We start from the raw sequence: 20,513 nt of genomic DNA, 5'->3' as shown, positions 1-20,513 counted from the left end.
TCGAAAAGAACGTTGCCGTACCTCCAGAGATTCCCATTTGAGTTCCTGGAGCATCCCCGTAACATTTAAGTGTTGTTCGAACCTACCGTAACAAATCCAGCAGCCCACCTCTGAACTGTTTCGATCTTTTCCTTCAATCCTACCTGGTACATATCCCAAACACTCGAGTAGGACTCAAGAACAGGTCGCACCAGCGTCCTATATGCGGTCTAGCTTACAGGTGAACCACTCTTACCTAAAATTCTCACATTAAAACGAAATCCATCCCTTCCCGATCACAGTTCTGACATGCTTGTTCCACTTCATACCGTTATGCAACGTTACGCCTAGGTAATTAAACGACTTACTGTGTCACGTAGGACACCAGTAATACTCTGTACTGACATTACAGGTTAGATCTTGCTACTCATCCGCACTCCCTACATTTTTCCACATTTAGAGCTAGCTGCCATGCATCACACCAACTGGAAAGTCGTCTCGTATCTTCCCGCAGTCACTCAAATTCGACAGCAAACAAGCGAACATTGCTGTCCACCCAGTTCGCCAGATCAATTATGTATATAGAGAACAACAGTGCCCCTTTCACAGTTCCCTGGCGCTCTCTCGAAGATAGCCGTGTCTCTGATGAATTATCACCGTCGAGGACCACATTCTGGCTTCTATTACTTAAGAAGTCTTCCAGCCACTCACATATCTATGAACTTATTCCATTGGGCGTGATTAGTGTTAAAATAATGTTCAGGCTACGTGAATAGAAGTAAACATCTGAATATGGGATCCCAGGCATCCTGAAATGTCCTCACGGATGAATAAACACCGATAAAAACAAATAGTTGCGAGTAACTCATTACAAATAAGTTACGCCAGCCTGGTTTTCCTTTCATGATTTCTATGAAAACGTAAAGGCAACCCCCGTATACCACGGCGTACCATCAGTCATGTAAACGACTACGGATTTGAGCACAATTAAATCACTGGCGTCATCTGGTTGTCTATAACTGAGCTCTCTAAGTGCCTCATAAAAGTTAGCGCTCTATAGGTAAACTATAATAGTTTGCTAGGCCGCATTATGTTCTTTTTCAGTATCTTATGCACAATCGACGTTTCGACCCCTCTGCTGGGACCTTCTACAAGATCTTCTGCTGTTACGGTTAGCTAACGACCAACACCAGATTACTCTGACGAAGAAATCCGGAAGAGACGTCGAAACCTCGATCGTGTATGAGATACTGAAAAGAAATATTTTCCACCTAGCAACCTAAAAGATTGTACCTTCAGTGACAAAGACTACCAAAGCAAGCAGTGTAAAATACATTAATGTAAGCTTATTTATTTGTTCACAGTAAAACTCTTCGTAATCTTGGAATTTGCGAGGGAAATAGCCTGGTATGCTGCAGTTTCATCACAATTACGTAGTGTTTACATCGCAAGGAGGGTACAACTGGGATTCAGAAGTCTCAGAGCTCATATTTGTCATATTATTTGGAAAATTGTACGAAACATTGATGTAAGGCCATTGAAATATGTTATATTACCGTAATCAGCTATTCACAAGCTATTAAATCTTTTAATGAAAAATTTACATCTTTTTCAAACAAATAAACAAAGCAGTAAAATATTCTTGGCGCATAACATATAAGGAACATTAACCCTCGCAGTACTAAGGGGTGGTAGTGGGGGGTACTTTATTCCTCCCTACTGAAAACACTGTAATCTAGTCAGTTACCTTAAATTTAAAAATACTGAAAAATTTGGTTGTTTTTTTTTAATTAATTCTTCTACCAGATTCCAAATCCGTTGTATGTGTCCCTTTTCCAGCGAATGTCATATACAATATATCCAATTTCAGGGCCTTAATTACACGTCAGTATCTCTTTAGACAGTATGTTGAGAGTAAAAGTCAACAACAATGAACGAAAATGTTTTTTTTTTTTTGTGGTGTCATAAAATTGGTCGTCTACATTATTGAATGTATTTTAATACTGCTAAGAGTGTTCAAAAATGTATCTTCAGGTTATGGACTTCACTTACACATCAGTATGTCTTCAAAAGTATATAATTCAATAACATTTAACGAATTTCGTACTTTTTAAAAAAATATGGTGGGCGTAAATTACCTCTCCCCCTTGGTAATACAAGTTATGGAAATTGACTTGGTATTGTTAGGGTTAATGAACTACAGCCTCTCACGTACCAAAATATTATGGAAATATGTGGAATTGTCAAATAAAAGTAATAAAATGTGCATACGGCATTTTGGACCAGGAGTCCCTTATGCAGAGTTCGGCAGCCTGGTGCAAATCTGTTTATTTGACTCCACTTCGGCGACTTTCGCTTCGATAGCGATGAAATGTTGATAAGACACACACTCTTGGCCCGGCTGCGAACCGAACCAGAGAGCATGTGATCTGGGGACGTCAACGCTAGTCACAAAATCACGAACTGCGGACAGTAAGAAGTCCTACACGTTAAGTTGGATAAACAGAATAATTTTCTTCGAACACTGTGTTTGAAAATACGACAAGCTGAGGATTATCCGGTTTACTTGTTATCCCTGTCTTATTCGACGGTTTTAGAAAAAAAAAGAATAAAAGTCGAATACTTTTGTTTTCTATACATGTGATATATTTTACCACTGAAATAGATTGTCGGCCTTAATACCACAAATATGTTTTCCGCTTTTTCCCATTTCATTTTCGGGTGAATGTGGAGACCTTACATTTTTAACTCTTCCGCAGCCGATTTCGTGCCTATCTTTGCCTAGCCTTTTCCTGTCACATAAAGGTCAATAGTCTCCAATTCACTTAAACCTTATAGTAAAATAAAGTACTTTAGTTTTTCTCCTTCGGCTGTTTGCTATTTTGCTTGATAGGAAATGGAACTACGTTGTTAAACATTACAAGAAGGTATGCACTGTAGATCGTAATTTTATAAATGCTGACAGTTCTGAGTAATACCGCGTGTTTTAATGTGTAATTTCGTAAATAAGTTTTAACATTAGCGGAGAGAAAAGCATCAATAATCCAGAAAGGTTTTAAATTTGACGTGTACCACAATTTGTAAATGCAGTAAACAGTATTATAATATGTGAACATCGGATAATCGGTGTTTTCCGGTTGTTCGTGCAGTCTCTAGGCCGCATCAGCCAGGAAAATCGCGAGATTGCGTCATATTTTTGCTAGTAAACAGCGTGACGAACATGTTTTGTGGACTAGTAACTTCGGGCGTGCCCCATGGAAATGTTATAGAACCAGTTCTGTTCATGATACAACATAATGTAAACAAGTGGAAACTTCGGAAGTTCCGTAGGGCTTTTGGCGGTTGAAGGTGTTGTATATAGAAAGTCACAACGCTAGAACATCGTAGCGAAATGCAGAAAAACATACAGAAATAAATACTTGCTGCAAGAATTGGCAAATGACCCTCAGTATAAGTAAATCTAAGAAATTGTGGGTACACATGTAGAAAGACCCATCACTGTGTGATAAGATTACATTATTGCAGAATAGTAGCTGGAAGATGTCACATCCACAAAATTTCTAGGACTGTACTTAGCGATTTAAAGTTGAACGTCCACATAAACAGGTTAAGCAAATTCCAGTCAGAAATTCACCAATAAATGCTTGAATATTGCTTGTCACTCTGGGAGCCGCACTAGATATATTTGATTGAGGGAATAGTGAATTTCCAAAGAAGAGCAACGCATTTCGTTGCAGGTTCATCTAGTAAGCGCTAAAGCGTCACGAAGTTGCGCAGCCAATTCCAGTGGCATACGCTGCGAAATAAGCAAACTTTAGCATCATGGTGTGTTCACTGCTAAAGTTTAGAGACCTTAGGTTCCTAGAGGAGTCGGCCAATACATAATTTCCTGCGACATACGAGGTGTGGCCAACAGTAACGGGGATTTTTTTCTTTCATGGGCTTTATAGATCAGATTTTCTAATTTATTTTGTCTTGTTGGCAAACATATTCCTGATGTACGTTTGCATTTGCTCTGTTGTGAAAATATAGTTTATTGTTGACAGTCGAAAAGCTTACAAGTGTTTTCGAGTGCTCAGCGAAATTATATTTAATAATAAAATGAATCAAAAAATGTGCATTAAATTCTATTTGAAAAATAGAGTTAAGTGCAGCACCCCATTCTAAATGCTGACTATGACTTTTCGCGAATCTACTATCTGTAAGACAAGAATTTACGAGTGGTATTAGAGATTCAAAGAAGTCGCTGACGCCAATGTGGAAGAAGTGAGGAAAATTATTCTGTAAAATCGCCAAATCGCTATTATAGAGGTTCCTGACGATGTTGGCATATCCTTTGGCTCTTTCACATGTTTTTGGTATGAGAAGTGTATCAGTAGAGCTTTTTCTGAAATTGTTGATTTTCGACCTCAAACGACGTGACGTGGAAATTGCTCAGGTATTGCAGAAAGAAGTCTACTACGCTCCAGGACTTCTGCAAAAGGTAACAACAGGTGACGAAACACGGGTATACCTGAATGACGTCGAAAGCAAGGTCCAATTGTCCCAGTGGAAATTACCTCTAGAGCCAAAGCCGAAAAAATTCAACAAGTTCGACCACATGTGCTCTTCTCTCGATTTTCTTCGATTACGACGGGATAGCGTATCATGAGGTCCCGCCTTATTGTCGTAATGTCAATAAGGAAAACCACCCTGAAGTTATGCGCCGTTTGCATGAAGCAATCCGAAGAAAACGACTAGAATTGTGGCAATAACATTCGCGGAAATTACATCACGATAACGCTCACACCTTAATGTTTTTTCCGTGAAATTTGGCAAATAGCAAAACCGTTATACTGTCTCAGCCACCGTAGTCGCCGGACATGGTCCACAGGTCTCCTTCCTATTTGCGAGACTGAAGAGAGCTATGAGACGACGTCGTTTTGCTACAACTTATGAGACAAAAAAACAAGATCGCTGAAGGATCTGAACAACGTAACTATAAGTGAGTTACAGAAGTACCTCCAAGATTGAAAAAAGCGCGGGCACAAGCGCATTAATTCTCAGGGGATTTGTAGGGCACAAATTTGATGTTGATCAGTAAATAAAGGGTCTTTCAGAAAAACAAAAAATCCCATTTCTTTTTTGATCACACTTTGTATATCTCGCGAAAAGACTATGAAGATAAAATTAGAGAAATTCGAGCGCAGTACGAGGGCTTATCAGCAATATTTCTTCCCACAAATCATTCGTGACTTGTGCTGTGGTACACTAAGCACACTCCGCCACACACCGCAGAATGTCTTGCGGATCACAGATGCAGAGGGTTACTTTTATGAAAAAAGCTAGCTAACAACTCCTGTTGGCGACTTCTGTGCTTTAATTCAATGCTCTGTTTATATTAAACCAGAAGATCACAAGACCACGTTGCAGTTTTCCTGGTGTGTTACGTTAATGTCCGTTCGAAAACCGGAAAGATTTGCAGGGTATGGATTCTGTGAGAAGTACAGTAGAGTGGCCAGTAAGTGGCAATGATAATGCCTTCATTATGCCAACACTTTGCGTGCCGTGCTATTTTAACTGCGCGGTGCAAACACGGCGGAGATAGGGGTATCTAATCAGCTGCGCGGTGCGGCGCGGTCTAGTTTCTGGGACTCACCTATTGTCGGCGCGCGCTCGTAGCGTCGTGCGGCGGCTGGCGTCTCGTTGGCGGCATGGCGCGATCCACGGGCAGGCAGGCGTCGCGACGCTGTGGCGTGACCGTCCCGCGCGGCGGCCGGCGCGCTACTGGCCACTGAGCCGCGACGACGACGCCGAGCCGCCGCCGACGCCGACGCCGCCAGACGCCCGCCACAGCGCCGGCTGTTGCCAACGTTCCCGCCTCAAAAAGAGCCTCCCGCAGTCGCCAATGCCTCGTCGTGGCTAGCAGTACTGCCAACATCAAACGTTCTTCTTCCTACACTACTATCAGAAACTCATCCTTACGAACATCATTAAAGGAACCGATTGTCTTCTTTCGTAAATGAAATGTTTAAATACTCCACTGTATTTTTTTGAACGCAAAGCATGCTTTCTCATTAATTTGGTAAAAAGCTTCTTAAAGTCAAGGTCGCATAAATATTTCCTTATTTCCAACATCCGGTTTCGTCAGAATTAGCTATCATCTTCAGAGGTTCAAAATTTTTTTGTTACCAAACTTGCCCATTGTGAATTGGAACGTCGTGCCAAGTTGTCATATTAGTCGCTAAAATATACCGAATTACACAAAGGATTGTAAAAAAAAAAAAAACTGTATCTTGAGCACATCGTCATGTCCGTATATGTACCGCTCACAGAAGAATGTTACGTCATAAAATCATAACATACAATAAACAGCACATCAGTTTATGTTGGTTTGAAATGGTCCACTGAACAGGAATGGGACATTTCAGCCTAAAGAGACGTAAACAGATATGCTAGTGTATATTTTATTGTATTTATTTATTTTTATGACGTAACATTAATCCGATTTATGACGTAAAAGTCATCTAGATGCACCAAAAGATGGTTTTATTCAACCTTTGCCCAGAGTTTCGAGTGATGTATACCCTTCTTTTCCAGAAATACAATGACGACAAAAAATTGCAACACCAAAGAGTTGTGCGACATAAACGAAATTTCGAAGGCGTGTTTCTACATCTGAAAGATGATGTCTAACCAAATTTCACTCCAGGAGGATGTAAATCAGGTTTGGTTGAAATACGCGCTGAGTGTCAGTTACCTTTGAGATAGTGCGTGATCAGCTTATTTTAGTCAGGAATTTTTTTAAGGCGACAAAGACGCCATTATGAGCACCTAACTGAGTTCGAACTTGCTCATGTAATAGGGGTGCGAGATGCTGGATGTTCCTTCTGCGATACTGCAGAAAGAATTGACAGTAATGTAGCCACTGCGCATGAATCTGGCAGCGGTGGTCACGAGAATGTACAGTGACAAAAAGATAGGGCTGTGGACGGTCACGTGGCACTATTCCACTGACTCCAAACCACCGCCATTTGCGACTTCATTTCGGTCAAGCGAGAGCTCATTGGAGGACATGGTGGTGGTCTGCTGTGATTTATGATGACGGGTGGTTCAGCCTCGATGCCAATTATGGCCGTGTGTTGGTTAGAAGGAAGCCAGTTGGGGGCCTGCACCCAACCTATTTCCGTGATAGACACGCTGAACCTCTACCTGTAGTTATAGCCTGAGGTGCGAATGTGTATAACAGCAGAAGCACTCTGGTGGTTATCCCACGTGCTCTGACTGCACGTCCGGTGGCTGATACTGTACTGCTGCCATTCACCAACAGTATTCCAGAGGTGGCTGTCCAACAAGGTAACGCTCACCCACATACCACTGTTGTAATCCAGTATGCTCTACAGCGTCTTGACATGTTGCCCGAGTAATCACCAGAGATCTGTCTCCAATCGAGCACATCATCGGACGACAACTACAGAGTCGTCCACGAACAGCATTGGTCGTCCCTGTGCAATGGGCATGAAACTCTATCCCTCAAACTGACATACGGCACCTGTACAACACGTTGCATGCACGTCTGCGTGCTTGCATTCAACATTCTGGCTATTTCACCGATTAATAATGTACCAGCATTACACAGTTGCATTGGTTTATCTCGCGCTTACCCGAACGTGTGATCTTGCAATATTAATCAATTAAATATTGTAAGTAGGCTGTTTAGGTTTTTTTATTGGTAACGCCGCCGCCACGTAGCGCTCTGTATAAGAATCACTGGCTGTGCTGTGTGCAGTCTGTGGCTGGTTTGCATTGTTGTCTGCCATTGTAGTGTTGGGCAGCGGCAGCTGCATGCTAACAGCGCGTTGCGTTGCGCAGTTGGAGGTGAGCCGCCAGCAGTGGTGGACGTGGGGAGAGAGATGGCGGAGTTTTGAAATTTGTAAGAATTGGTGTCACGAACTGATATATATATATATATTATGACTATTAAGGTAAATACATTGTTTGTTCTGTATTAAAATCTTTCATTTGCTAACTATGCCTATCAGTAGTTAGTGCCTTCAGTAGTTTGAATCTTTTATTTAGCTGGCAGTAGTGGGGCTCGCTGTATTGCAGTAGCTTGAGTAACGAAGATTTTTGTGAGGTAAGTGATTTGTGAAACGTATAGGTTAATGTTAGTCAGGGCCATTCTTTCGTAGGGATTTTTGGAAGTCAGATTGCGTTGCGCTAAAAATATTGTGTGTCAGTTTAAGCACAGTCGCGTATAAATTTTTCCAAGGGGACGTTTTAATATGTTATGTAGACAATTGTATTCTCGAAATACCATTACTTCACATTAAATGTTTTTGGAGTTACGATTTTATCCCCATCAGTGTAAGTGTAAATAAAATTTCACATTGGAAAACCACCAAATAACGAAACGATCAGACATTTGTGGAATGAAAATGTGCTGTTGCCCGCACCATTATTGCATTAATAACCCTTTGTTGCACATTCTTTTCTTAGGAAACTAGTTTCTGTGAAAATAATATGGCAGTATGTTCTGACACACAAAATACAACAGAAATTCTGATTTTTTCAGTATTTTAGGTTTGATGCCTACCGCACAAATCGAAAGTATTGATTAATTATTAGTCGTTCAGTTACAGAAACATCGAAACATAGTCTGTGCTATTATTACGCATAATTTTACATTTCCTGAAAATCTAATTAGATGAGATCTTATGGGCAGAAATAATTCACTCTTTCAGCTGCTCGACCTTGAGCAGAAAAGATCGATTCTGAACTGTTCCTCCCAATATTATGATACGTAACAGAGTCTTTCTCGATACAGCCAGACATCTGTCGGCATTATGTATATACGAGTGGTTCCCTTAATGTCATATATAAATTTTTGGCTTGTTGCCAAATGGCAGCACCGTGGAATAGACGGTTAAATACAGTAGCCCATACAATCAGATCTTGTCTAGCAAGTATAGTTACTATCTATGAATAAAACCAGTCAAGTCATATTTTGAGTGGCGTCTGCGTGCATTTCATAACATGACCTGACGTATTATTTGTTTGATTTTATTCCTGGATTTTAACCATTCTTGTGTATATGTTGTATATCGAACTGGGGACCTAGATACGATGGAGAGACTTTGTCCCGCCGTAGCATTCAGTGGTTCACAGTCCCACAACAAGCCAGCCATCCCACCGCCGCCCACCGGGAACGTCTTATACTAGACGAGTGTATAGCCCCAATGTTTGTGTGGTAGAGTAATTATGGTGTACGTGCACGTGGAGACAGTGTTTGCGGAGCAATCGCCGACATAGTGTAACTGAGGCGGAATGAGGGGAACCAGCCCACATTCGCCGAGGTAGATGGAAGATCCTCTTAAAAACCATCTACATGCTTGCTGCCACATCGGACCTTGACACTAATCCGCCGGGCTTCTGGGGTGGGGGGGGGGGGGGGCATTTAACTATTCTTACATGACAGGCCCTGATCAGGTTCCAGCACGTTCAATAATGTAATAATGATGTGCACTAATAGAATATTTTCAGTGGACAAATGTTAGATCGCTTCGTTGTTTGGCGGTTTATCAGTGTGAAATTATACTTACATGTATTTTTGAAGAAGACGAGTTCAAATCCGTCGAAGCCATGGTCAAAAGTTGAATAAAGTAACCGTTTGGTGCGACTGGTTGGCTGCTTTGGATTCATTTACTGATCTCCATTGAAGTTTTCTCCACTTTTGTGGCTGTTAGAATGTTAGTGAATGGTAAAGGGAAACTAGCCATCATGTCGCCATTACTTTTCAGAAGTTAACAGGACGAAAAAAGGAACTATTAACGTTAACAGAGGAAGGCTCGTATTTCACTGTAAAAGATCTTCGGAAAAGACCTTTCTCAAATATTATCGATCTTCTTTGACCAAACTGATTCACTGGAGCTATTACACTGTCGTAAAATCCCTCGTAGTTGGTCGGAAATGGATGCCGCACAGTTGACAGTCGGTCGCACAGCATTTAATGTAAAACTAGTTGCGTGAGCTTTGCTTGTAAACAAAGAAAAATGAAGATGATTCTGGATGAAACCATGAATAGCGATAAGAGAAGCTTAAAGTGTCCATCCGAATATGCTTCGTGAGCAACAGTGTGAGGACGTGAAGGAATACAAAAATTACTTGAAAGATAGACGAAAAAACACTTCAGTTGGTCCTTATCAAACATGCCCCTCATAGCTGCAGACCAGGTACTCATTTAAGAAGTGCCATTTTCATGCATCATAAATGATGTTTTAGGAAAATATGCAAATGTGTCATTCGTTATTTGAATATTGAACACTGAAATATCTACCTGCTTTTCGATGCTTTAAATGACGCGTTTCGGAAATTTATTCTCACTCTCAAGAGTAAACATTTACATAGGTTGGTTGGTTGGTTTTTGGGGGAGGAGACCAGACAGCGAGGTCATCGGTCTCATCGGATTAGGGGCGGATGGGGAAGGAAGTTGCCCGTGCCCTTTGAAAGGAACCATCCCGGCATATTTACATAGGTATTTTAAGTTCTGTCTGTATGTTTGTTGTTATAACTCTCTTGCCCAACAGCTGTCGTTTAATGGTTTACTGCAGTGACAAAATCTGACAGACTTGTTTTGTCCTATTTTCCGAAACATCATATAAAATGGTGTATTTAATCAATTTCGCTTGAGAATAAGAATAAATTCACGGTAGCATGCGCTATGTATTAAAAAATACGTAACGGGTGCAGTGTTTCATTATCTAAATCTCGGACGTCATTTCCGTTAAATATCGTCTCATGTTACACCAAGTTTTTTTAACAGCAGTACAAAGCTATTCCAGCTTGGAGTATGTATATAAAAACGAGAGTGTACTTTGTCACACGTTATTGCAGAAACATGTGAAACAATGTATATATATTCACTGAAGAGCCAAAGAATCTGGTACACCCGCCTAATATCGTGTAGGGTCCGGCGAGCTCGCAGAAGTGTTGCAACACGACGTGGCATGGACTAGACTACTGTCCGAAGTAGTGCTGGAGGGAATTGACACCATGAACCCTGAACGACTGTGTATAAATCCGTAAGAGTACGGGCGGACGGAGATCTCTTCTGAGCAGCACGTTTCAAGGCATCCCAGATATGCTCAATAATGTCCATGTCTTGGGAGTTTGGTGGCCAATGAAAGGGTTTAAACTCAGAAGAGAGTTCCGGGAGCTACTCTGTAGAAATTATGCACGTGTAAGGTGTCGCACTGTCCTGCTGGAATTGCCCAAGTCCGTCGTATTGCACAACGGACGTGAATGGATGCAGGTGACCAGAAAGAATGCGTACCTACGTGTCACCTGTCAGACTCGTATCTAGATGTATCAGCGGTCCCATATCACTCCAACTGCAGACGCCCCACACCATTACAGAGCATCCTTCAGCTTGAACAGTATCCTGATGAAATGCAGGGTCGATGGTTTCATGATGTTTTCTCCATATCCGCCCATCCGCGAACGGACCTACGGCTCCGAAAGCCCATATCGATGATGTTTGCTTTAATGGTTTTCACGCTGACACTTGTCGATGGCCTAGCATTGAAATCTGCAGCAATTTGGAGAAGAATTGCACTTCAGTGGCGTTGTACGATACTCTTCAGTCGTCGTTGATCCAGTTCTTGCAGGATCCTTTACCATCCCCAGCGATGTCTGAGATCTGATGTTTTACCGGATTCCTGATATTCGTGGTACACTCGTGAAATGGTAGTAGGGGAAAATCCCCACTTCATCGCTACCTCGGAAATGCTGTGTCCCATTGCTCGTGCACCGACTATAATACCACGTTCAAACTCACTTAAATCTTGATAACTTGCCATTGTAGCAGCAGTAGCAGATCTATCACCTACGCCAGACACTTGTTGTCTTGTATAGGCATTACCAAAGTAGGGCCGTATTCTGCCTGTTTACATTTCTCTGTATTTAAATACACGAGCCTATACAATTTTCCTTGGCGCTTCAGTTTATAACTCACCTATGGAGGAATTTATAAAGGTCAGGTTAGGTTATAACAGAAAAAAATCAATTTCTGTATACCAGACGCGTGGCAAGCTTTTTACATGTCAGATTCATTAGTAATTAAGATATATTTCACAATCTGAGGCTAACAACATGGAAATTCGATATGGAAAATGTTACTGATTTCATAACATGGAAACACAATAACTGGCAGTAAGATGCCTTGTGTAATTTGCATGTCTCTCCATATTACCTCGGTGATAGTTTTTAATGGATTATGAATGTCTGGGGTGCATGCGAATATGTACAGGATTTGAGACAAAATGATAGGAACCGCTTCAGCGGAGCAGGTTGGTGACTGGTTGAACGGTACCGTAGCCTGTGTGGCGTAAGATTCTTGGAAGCGGGGTCGGACCGAACCTACTGGGGGGCTCTAAGCATTTGTCCCACAACGACTGCTAAGGTCCAGCACTGGGCGATACGGCGCCATGTGCAGGAGCCGGGGAAGACATTCTCATGTTTCTTTTAATATTCAGTATGTACCGCTGCTGGAAAGTGGAGGAAAACGGAAACAAACTCTAGCACCGTAGCGGTCCATTCTGAATTTTCGAACCTGGTTGCAAAGCTGTGGACTTTGGCGGGGGAATATGTGGCCGGAGTAAAGAGGTCTGACGTTAGATCGCTGCACTGAAATGAAAGCTTTTTGATAGCAGAGGAGAATTCAGCGTTGTTATTGGAGATCAGAAAAGGTTCCTTTTTTTCTCTTTTTTGCGAGATTCTCTGTTCATGGTTGGACCGCAGTGCTTCGTAACTTTACGATTGACACCGTTTATGCGGTAAGGAACACACAGGGTATAAGCGACCGAGGCGTGAAGAGTACTTGCAGGGAGAATTCGAAGGTGTCCGTATTGGTGAAGCTCTTGCGGGTAGGCCGCAAAAGTGCCAGGATCAACCTGGCGTATCAGTGCAGTAGAGTCTTACCCAGGTGCTGATGATTTTGTCTTCACGAAGAGGACTGCACTTCTGCACCTTGCAGCTCTGTGCATTACAGTCTTTCTTACATTGAGTTAACTGGCCGTACCGGCACTTTAGTTACATTGATTTCACTCTTGTGGAATCCAGGACGGTCCTTTGCACTGGTAAAGAAAGGAAGATTTGGATTTTAATTACCAGCTACCAGTTACCCTTCTGATGAAACGTCATGGGATTCAGCAGGTTTCAGATATCATTAAACTTCGGAAGCGAATAAATCATTAGGAGGAGAAGAACTAATAAGTGGCTAGAAAGTGATATTGCTTTCCATTTAATATTTATTGGGATAGAACTGACTACCACTGGTTTTGATTATTCATTAATATGTTGGCCTCATGGAAGTGTTTATGAATAAATCGGATTATTGAGTTAAATCTAGTCTCAGGCCGCTGCTACTAGTTTCACCGATTATATTTTGGCCTAAACGTATCTTCGGCAGCATTTAACAGCCCATAAGGGCTGTACTGCTGACCGAGTAATCGCTAAGGAAAGTTGGAAAGAGCATAACAGAGCGTTGACACGCTGTTCAGTGCGTTAAAATATCATGGAGGAACTGTCACCCTCGAAAAAGTTATGTTTTGGTACAAGCGAAGTTAAATATTTAGGGAAAAGGAAAATTAGAAGCCATTACCCAGTTTCCGATACTTCGGATCCAGATGGACCAAAGAGAGTTCCTTGGCGGCATCAGTTTTACAACAAATTCTTGAAGATCGACTCAGTAGCAGCAGCGCAACTCTGTGCACTGACTGATGCCATGGACCTGGGACGGACCTGCCGATAACGAATTCCAAGCACTGAAGAGGGCACTAATAAATGCACCTATTTAACTCATCGTGACATGTCGCACGATTTTTGCATAGACTTTGCCCGCCCGCACACCCACCGTCGTCGCGACTGCACACACATCGCTTCGCCGTCCCCCCCCCCCCCCCCCCGTCACCCCCCCCCCCCCTGGCAGCGGAGCTGATCTCAGATGTTTGTGTATATATTTTCCCAGATAGTTAAGAACCTTCCCCGCCCTTTGGGTCTTGCATAAAACATCTCTGAATCACGCTGTGAATGTATTTGTCTGAACTAGCAGTTGAAAATTGATCGCGTTTTTCCAGAGATATTTCATACACTTACAGCCAAGATGGATCCAAATTATTATTTTTATTATTACTCAGAAGTAAGATATCAATTGAGTTTCAGTTTTTTTTACTAATTTGTTTCCATGAGTAATCTGATTTAGTTACTTTAGCAGTCTGCATGCATTCGTTGAATCCTATTAAATCTGTTTGTAAAAATGTTTGTCAGCTCCCTTCAATAACCCTTGAATGTTCACAGATATTATTGTCTATGTTCTTGCTGATTATGGAATTTAGTAAACACTGGCAATGTCTCGTATATTTCTGTTCTTTTGACACAACGAAGTTTTTAAATGAATGAGAGATGGCACTGGGGGATCAGTGAGAGGATATTTGATTCTAGTGTGTATTGTTTCGGTATAATAACAGGCAGTCACTACTACATTCCTTCGTATGCAAAGATATGTTTACCCGTGAAAATGTCCTTTGCCGTTAATCTCCGATAAATTATAAATATGTCTCTGAGCCTTACAATGCCTAAGCTTCTCAATTCTCACGACACGATCTTAATTATGGGTTCGAATCCTTTCAATATCAGTGTAGCACAAGTTTAATCTTTTAACGGGCACTATTTTTCACTTTTCGTTTATTAACGGAATCACCTTGACAACAAGCGGCGACGATTCTAAGTGCTACGGTCCAAACTATTTTCTGTCCCAATGGTCTTTAATAATTCGCATGTAGCGAATAAAGTCCTAATTCAACATAAGAGTTTCCGTATTGTCGATAAATCTCTTCACAATCGGAAGTATATAATCGTAGCTTTTCGTTTAACACGTACAATCACCATTCACTTGAATATAAATGTTCGTACACCCAATGACCTCTAATTGACTCTGTCTCTGAATTTATCCCAAAATAACCTTTTCTCCACCACTTCAATGTCTAATCCAGTTCTAAGAATGCAATTTAATTGGGCTTTTAATCCTAAAATTACGACTACCACGGAAAAACTGCGAACACACTCGCCACCGCTGAAAGTAAAAACTTAAGAGACGTAACAATGCTGCGCATTGCTTTATATGTTACATTCAAAACAAAACGCAGCTATGTTATGTCTTCCTTCTCTATTTCGAATACCTACTCCTTGTAAAATTTTAAGTAACTATTACTTCGAAATACTACTGCCGTTTTCTGGCTCTAGGTCATTTCGTATTACAGAATTTAATCTAATGTCTGTGTGTAACCACTCTCTAAAGAGCGGTTACAGGACGCAGACAGCACAAAGTGGGGAATCATTGCCTTGATTTTCCAAAAGTTTAAAGACAACAGAGTGACCAAGAGTAAGAAAATTTATTTTGGAAGTAGAATACAGGCGAAAGGTTGAGAAAAATTACTCGATGGTCGACCTCGAAGCTGTAGCCAAGATTTGGGGGTTTAAAAAGTTCTGATACTTCCTTTTTGGACGGAAGGTGGTGATACACACAGACCAAAGTGCACTAGAATTTCTTCTGGCAGCCTAATTCACTTATTACAAGTCGTGGTGGGCACCCTATTTGCAAGAATTTGATTTCTCTGTTACGTATGTGCTGGGAAAAACGAATATTTTGGTTGATGCACTGTCATGTTCGCCAGTAGGGAGGTGACACAGAGTGGTATAGGACACTGAAGATCATCACTGCTAGCTAAACGATAATGTTCGAGAAATATGGCCTTTAGATACTAAATAACGATAGCTCCACAGGACATAGATAGGGAACAGAACAAGGAGCCACCTCTCTAACAACTGAAGGAAAGCAGGTGCGGCATGGCTGTTTCCAGTCTTACCCTCCCAAACATCACTACTAAAAGTCTCATTCTTTTCAAAAATTTTGAAACCTTCGAGAGGCGTAAGATATACAAAAGAATAACTTTTTACTTATCTCGTTGTTGTTGTCGATGGCTCAAGCCTTGTCTAGGGGAACATTATTGCAGCTGAAATTTCGATTTTGTAGGTTCTTGATGACTAAATAAGTGATGAAGTGTGGCCTGTATTATTCTTGAATTTTATTCTTTGTCACACCTTTCAACATCACATCGTTTTTACATTTTCCACATTCAAGAAACCAAATAATTACATTTTTGGTGACACACTTAGAAAACGTATACTTCCATCAGAGGCGTGCCCACCAATCTTACATTCTGCTGTACTCACACTGTTCCAACGAGTTTACAAAACAAAAGAGTTTACTAACTTTCTATACCAAAGAAGAACCTGCGCTAAAACATATCAGTATTTTGTAAATCAATCTAGAAATAAATTTAATAATTAACATTAGATTGTGCAATTAATAATATGAAATTTAATTAAGTATGCCACAAATTTTGTAACTTCAATTATTTTTCAAAGAAGAGTAATTTTAACTGTTACTACAAATCGATTGTAACATGTTAATCTCTTTTTTATACATTTTATCCTGAAATATAGTAGGTCGTACACAAAATCACATGAATTCCTTTCATTTTAACTGTTACTACATATCGATTGTAACAGATTAATTTCTATTTTATACATTTGATCCTGAAATATACTAGATCGTACACAAAATCATATGAATTCCTTTAATGAAACAGCTGAGATAATTTTAACCCATGAAAGAATCGATAGTATACGTGGTATCGTTTGTCTCTATAAAAAAAAGGTAATATTAGAGGAAGGTGATTCACTGTAGGTTCTACCTGGTACAGAAGGGAATCTTGTTTCACAGAAAGAATGTAATAGATTCACCAAAATAATATGGTTAACCCATTTCAGCTTTGGTCTGAGAACATACATTTTAGAATTACAAAAATTCATTTTAACACTGTGGCACGCAGCTTGTCCCTTCTGTCTGTAAGGCTTGTCAGAAGTCTAGTCCAAGCACCCAGGCACAACTTTAGCCCATATTATGTCATAAATTACCGCTAGCCACGGCTGATGTAATGGGATAATAACCTTTAATAAGTTAAGGACATTGGTACAATTGACTTGCTGTGAAATTAACGTCTTAATACGTGACTCTCATACCATTACGTAGGGTTACTGAACACACTGTGCCCCTGCACTATGCAAAGACTTGCTGTCACAAGTAAGAGGAGTGGACAGAATCATATCTGACAATGGACTAAAGTTCAAATCAGAATGGTGGAGAGCAACATTATCAAGGCACAGAATGCAAGCCTTGTAAATATCATCATACCATCTGAGATAAGGTTAAATTACATTAGATTAATTATTCATTCCATAGACCCATAAAAGAGGTAATCCTCCTGGGTGTGGAACATGTCTGATGAACACATTACAGAAATGTAATTAGAAAAATTTGAGTTTCATTAAATATAATGATCCTCAGTCAATAAACAGTAAAATAATGTACTGAAATTAAATGTAAACTTCTAATATTTACAGGTTTAATACTTACATCCTATTTCATTAAATCAATCATTCAGATATTTGCTAGTTTCTTGGCTATTATATCCAAGTATTGTCAAAAATTAAAGTAAATTATTCATTTCATTGATCCTCAGTTAAGAACAGTCAGATTTAAAATTAAACTTCCACTATTTACAGACGTAAGACTGAGATATGCTTTCCATACATCCATCAGTCACACAGTAGGTAGTTACTTGGCTGCTACAACCAAGTATTGTCAAAAATTGAAGTATAATAACGAGTTCGAACTCGTAGCTTGTGTTATGAGGAAGAAAGGCAATTTATGTCACATACATTGCTACAAACAGCATGGGATGTGGCACTTTCTTCTGAGGCAATTTCCGAGTGTGATAAATGAGACGTCTCACGTTGTCACGGTTAACGGTACTAAATATTGACATACTTCTGAAACGATTAGGGAGCTAACAGAATTTCCTAGGTGGATATGGCTACAGCATCGGACGCTCATGAATCATGCTTTGCACAGGATCTATGACGCTGGAAGGAAGAGGAAGGGGGTGGCAGAAAAGAATGAGTGAGGGACTATGTAGGCCAAAAAGACAGAAGAAACACTACCGTAATTTCTATTGGTGTAGAGAGGACCATTATATGTATGTGGAATCAGACGTGTTAATGCATGTGAATTGGGAACGATAAAGCTCAGAATGTCAGTCAGTATGTATCATATCTACTACAACAAACCCTTTATTGAATAAGTGAGTCAGATGGTAACAGCAAAGCAAGTGAAGATTTGAGAAGTAGCTGTAGTCCGAAAGCAGAACTCCACAATGTAAGATCACTGTACACTATGCGGAAAAAGAATAACTATTTAAAATGTGTAACCATACAGCACGGAAAAGGAAGGCCAAAAGATACGGCGCGTGGTTGAGCTGGCGCTGTCTTTCACTCACACGCACAGTAAATATTGTAGATATGGTTATTGTGGAGGATGAAATGTTGGAACTCTTCCTCTTGCGATGCACTCGTTTTTCAGTAGTCGTTAAAGTTGTTGAGTTCTGGGAGCTGTGATTTGAGATTATCTCATGTTCATTCCATCGACGCAGACTTGCGTCATGAACGATGATTTGTTGATTTTTGTCCTCACCAGTTATGCAGGTGGAGTTTACAGTTGAGTGTTATATGTGTTTCACACCAGGGAACGTAATAGGGTTATATATGTTTGAAAGTTACAATGGTTTGTATTTTTGTAGGTGCACATGGCTCCATACTGAAATGGAGAAGTTAGTCGGTTGCTGATTGAGAGGTAACAAAGGCAGAACAAAATGACTACAGGGATACGCTTTGCGGAACGGAAACTACCAGAATAATGAATTACCAGCTGCTATCCTAAAGCCATCGTCAGGACATGATTATGTATAAAATATGCTGGTCTTGGTTCAAATTACGTGTTAGTATTATCCAGGAGAATGGAGATTTCTTGCACCTGTGGAACAAGTGCTGTACTGAAAAGAAAGTATAACGAGCAGTTTCAGATCATATAGGAAGATGAAAATCATACTGTGAGTATGAGCCTATAGACAGAAGGTAATAATTGTACATGCACGCAGCTTCGCTATATACTCAATGAACATTTAGATGTACCTTTTTAATATGACAGATAGTTGTAAATCTGTATCACAGAAAATACAAGAACATCGTGAAGGAGAGAGGCTCAATCGGAAGATCGACATGGTATTCCAGTACTGGTTTTAGAACAAGAAATTCTTTCACGATATTGACTTAGTATATACCTGTTAGAAGATTTAGTTATCCGCATGTTAGGATTAGTAATGTTTACATGCATGATTCTGGTCTGTTTGGAGGCCATGCATGCTGATCATCCTAATTAATCTAGGGCTAAGGCATGAGCTGTTGGGTAAGGTGTTTAACCATAATACTGGGCTAAAGGTCATTGTCACATGCACGATAGACTTAAGGATAAATTTAGCTGCCATGACACCACAGCGTGCAGAGTTCGATAATTCAGTGCACTGAAATAAAAAAGTGAAATATGACAATATTGTTAATTTGATTTATTTAGAAAGTCATTTAAATCGAGTGTGGTAACTTTATTGCATAATTTCTGTTACATAATCTTAGCCTGATTGAAAGCACCGTATGTGATTTCATGTGCACTATACTTACTGTTCGTAAACCACTTGACGGCTTCACTCCTTACTTCCAAACTGGCAGAAATTGAACGACTTCAGGCTGTTAATGCTTTGTGCCTACAATAATAATAAAAATAATAATATTGTACAGAGGATTATAGTAGTCCTTATGTAGTTACTGCAATTTATGGTTTACTGCAGTTACTATCTACAACTTGGAGAAGGAATTTTCTTGAGATCGAATCGTTTCTGCGTAGTCAGTGGATAATGTATTATAGAGAAACGGGAATGTTATAATTCGTATAATATTTCATTAACGTAAAACTCCTCGATTTTACGGAAACTTCTCCATGATTTCCACATCAGCTCTTCTTCAAGCACTGTGACATGACCACCCAGAAAGAGAGATCGTTTCAAAGAGTGGAGGATCAACAGATCATCCGCAGCAGATGATCTGTACATTTTAATGCGCCTCGGAGATGATGATGACATCTTAAAGTGGTGGAGCAGACATGAAACAGATCTGCCAGGCCTGGCTGCAGTGGCAAGACGTATCTTATGTATCCCAGTAACAAGCGCACCTAGTGAAAGATGCTTTAGTAAAGCCGGCATGTTACTAACAAATCGCCGCAGTAAATTAAATCCGGAACACGTTAATGATTTACTGCTGATCAACAATAAGTATAATTTTGTTTCTGTTGCGAACAAGTGGAACGTATGACAAGTTACGTCTGTAAATGTTCAATGTTTTTTGTATGCTCTCCTTATGAAGATGGTTGTCTTCTAGATTACGGGAAAAGCACTTATTTAATGTTTCCTATGAATGAAAGGAAAAATATATCTTCTGTTTGTAAATGAAACTCGTCTTCTATCAGTGATTGTATTGAAATATCATTT

The 20,513-nt window shown here is 40.3% G+C and overlaps 1 protein-coding gene across 3 annotated transcripts in view; it reads right to left on the bottom strand.

Annotated features, from left to right (window-relative positions):
* LOC126278966 (guanylate cyclase 32E) overlaps window positions 1-5,741 on the bottom strand; it is an 829,856-nt gene extending 824,115 nt beyond the window's left edge. For 2 of the 3 annotated variants that reach the window (XM_049979262.1, XM_049979270.1), the window contains exon 1: window positions 5,618-5,721. The gene's annotated coding sequence lies outside the window, so the exon portion shown is untranslated. Of the gene's footprint in view, window positions 1-5,617 lie in introns of all 3 variants that reach the window. The other variant, XM_049979279.1, reaches the window with a different exon arrangement.
* Between the last annotated feature and the right edge of the window lie 14,772 nt (window positions 5,742-20,513).

The sequence above is a fragment of the Schistocerca gregaria genome, chromosome 1 (assembly GCF_023897955.1).
Source record: "Schistocerca gregaria isolate iqSchGreg1 chromosome 1, iqSchGreg1.2, whole genome shotgun sequence".
NCBI lineage: Eukaryota > Metazoa > Arthropoda > Insecta > Orthoptera > Acrididae > Schistocerca > Schistocerca gregaria.
The sequence above is the reverse complement of the archived record's forward strand: the minus strand, read 5'-3'. Positions and strand labels throughout refer to the sequence as shown.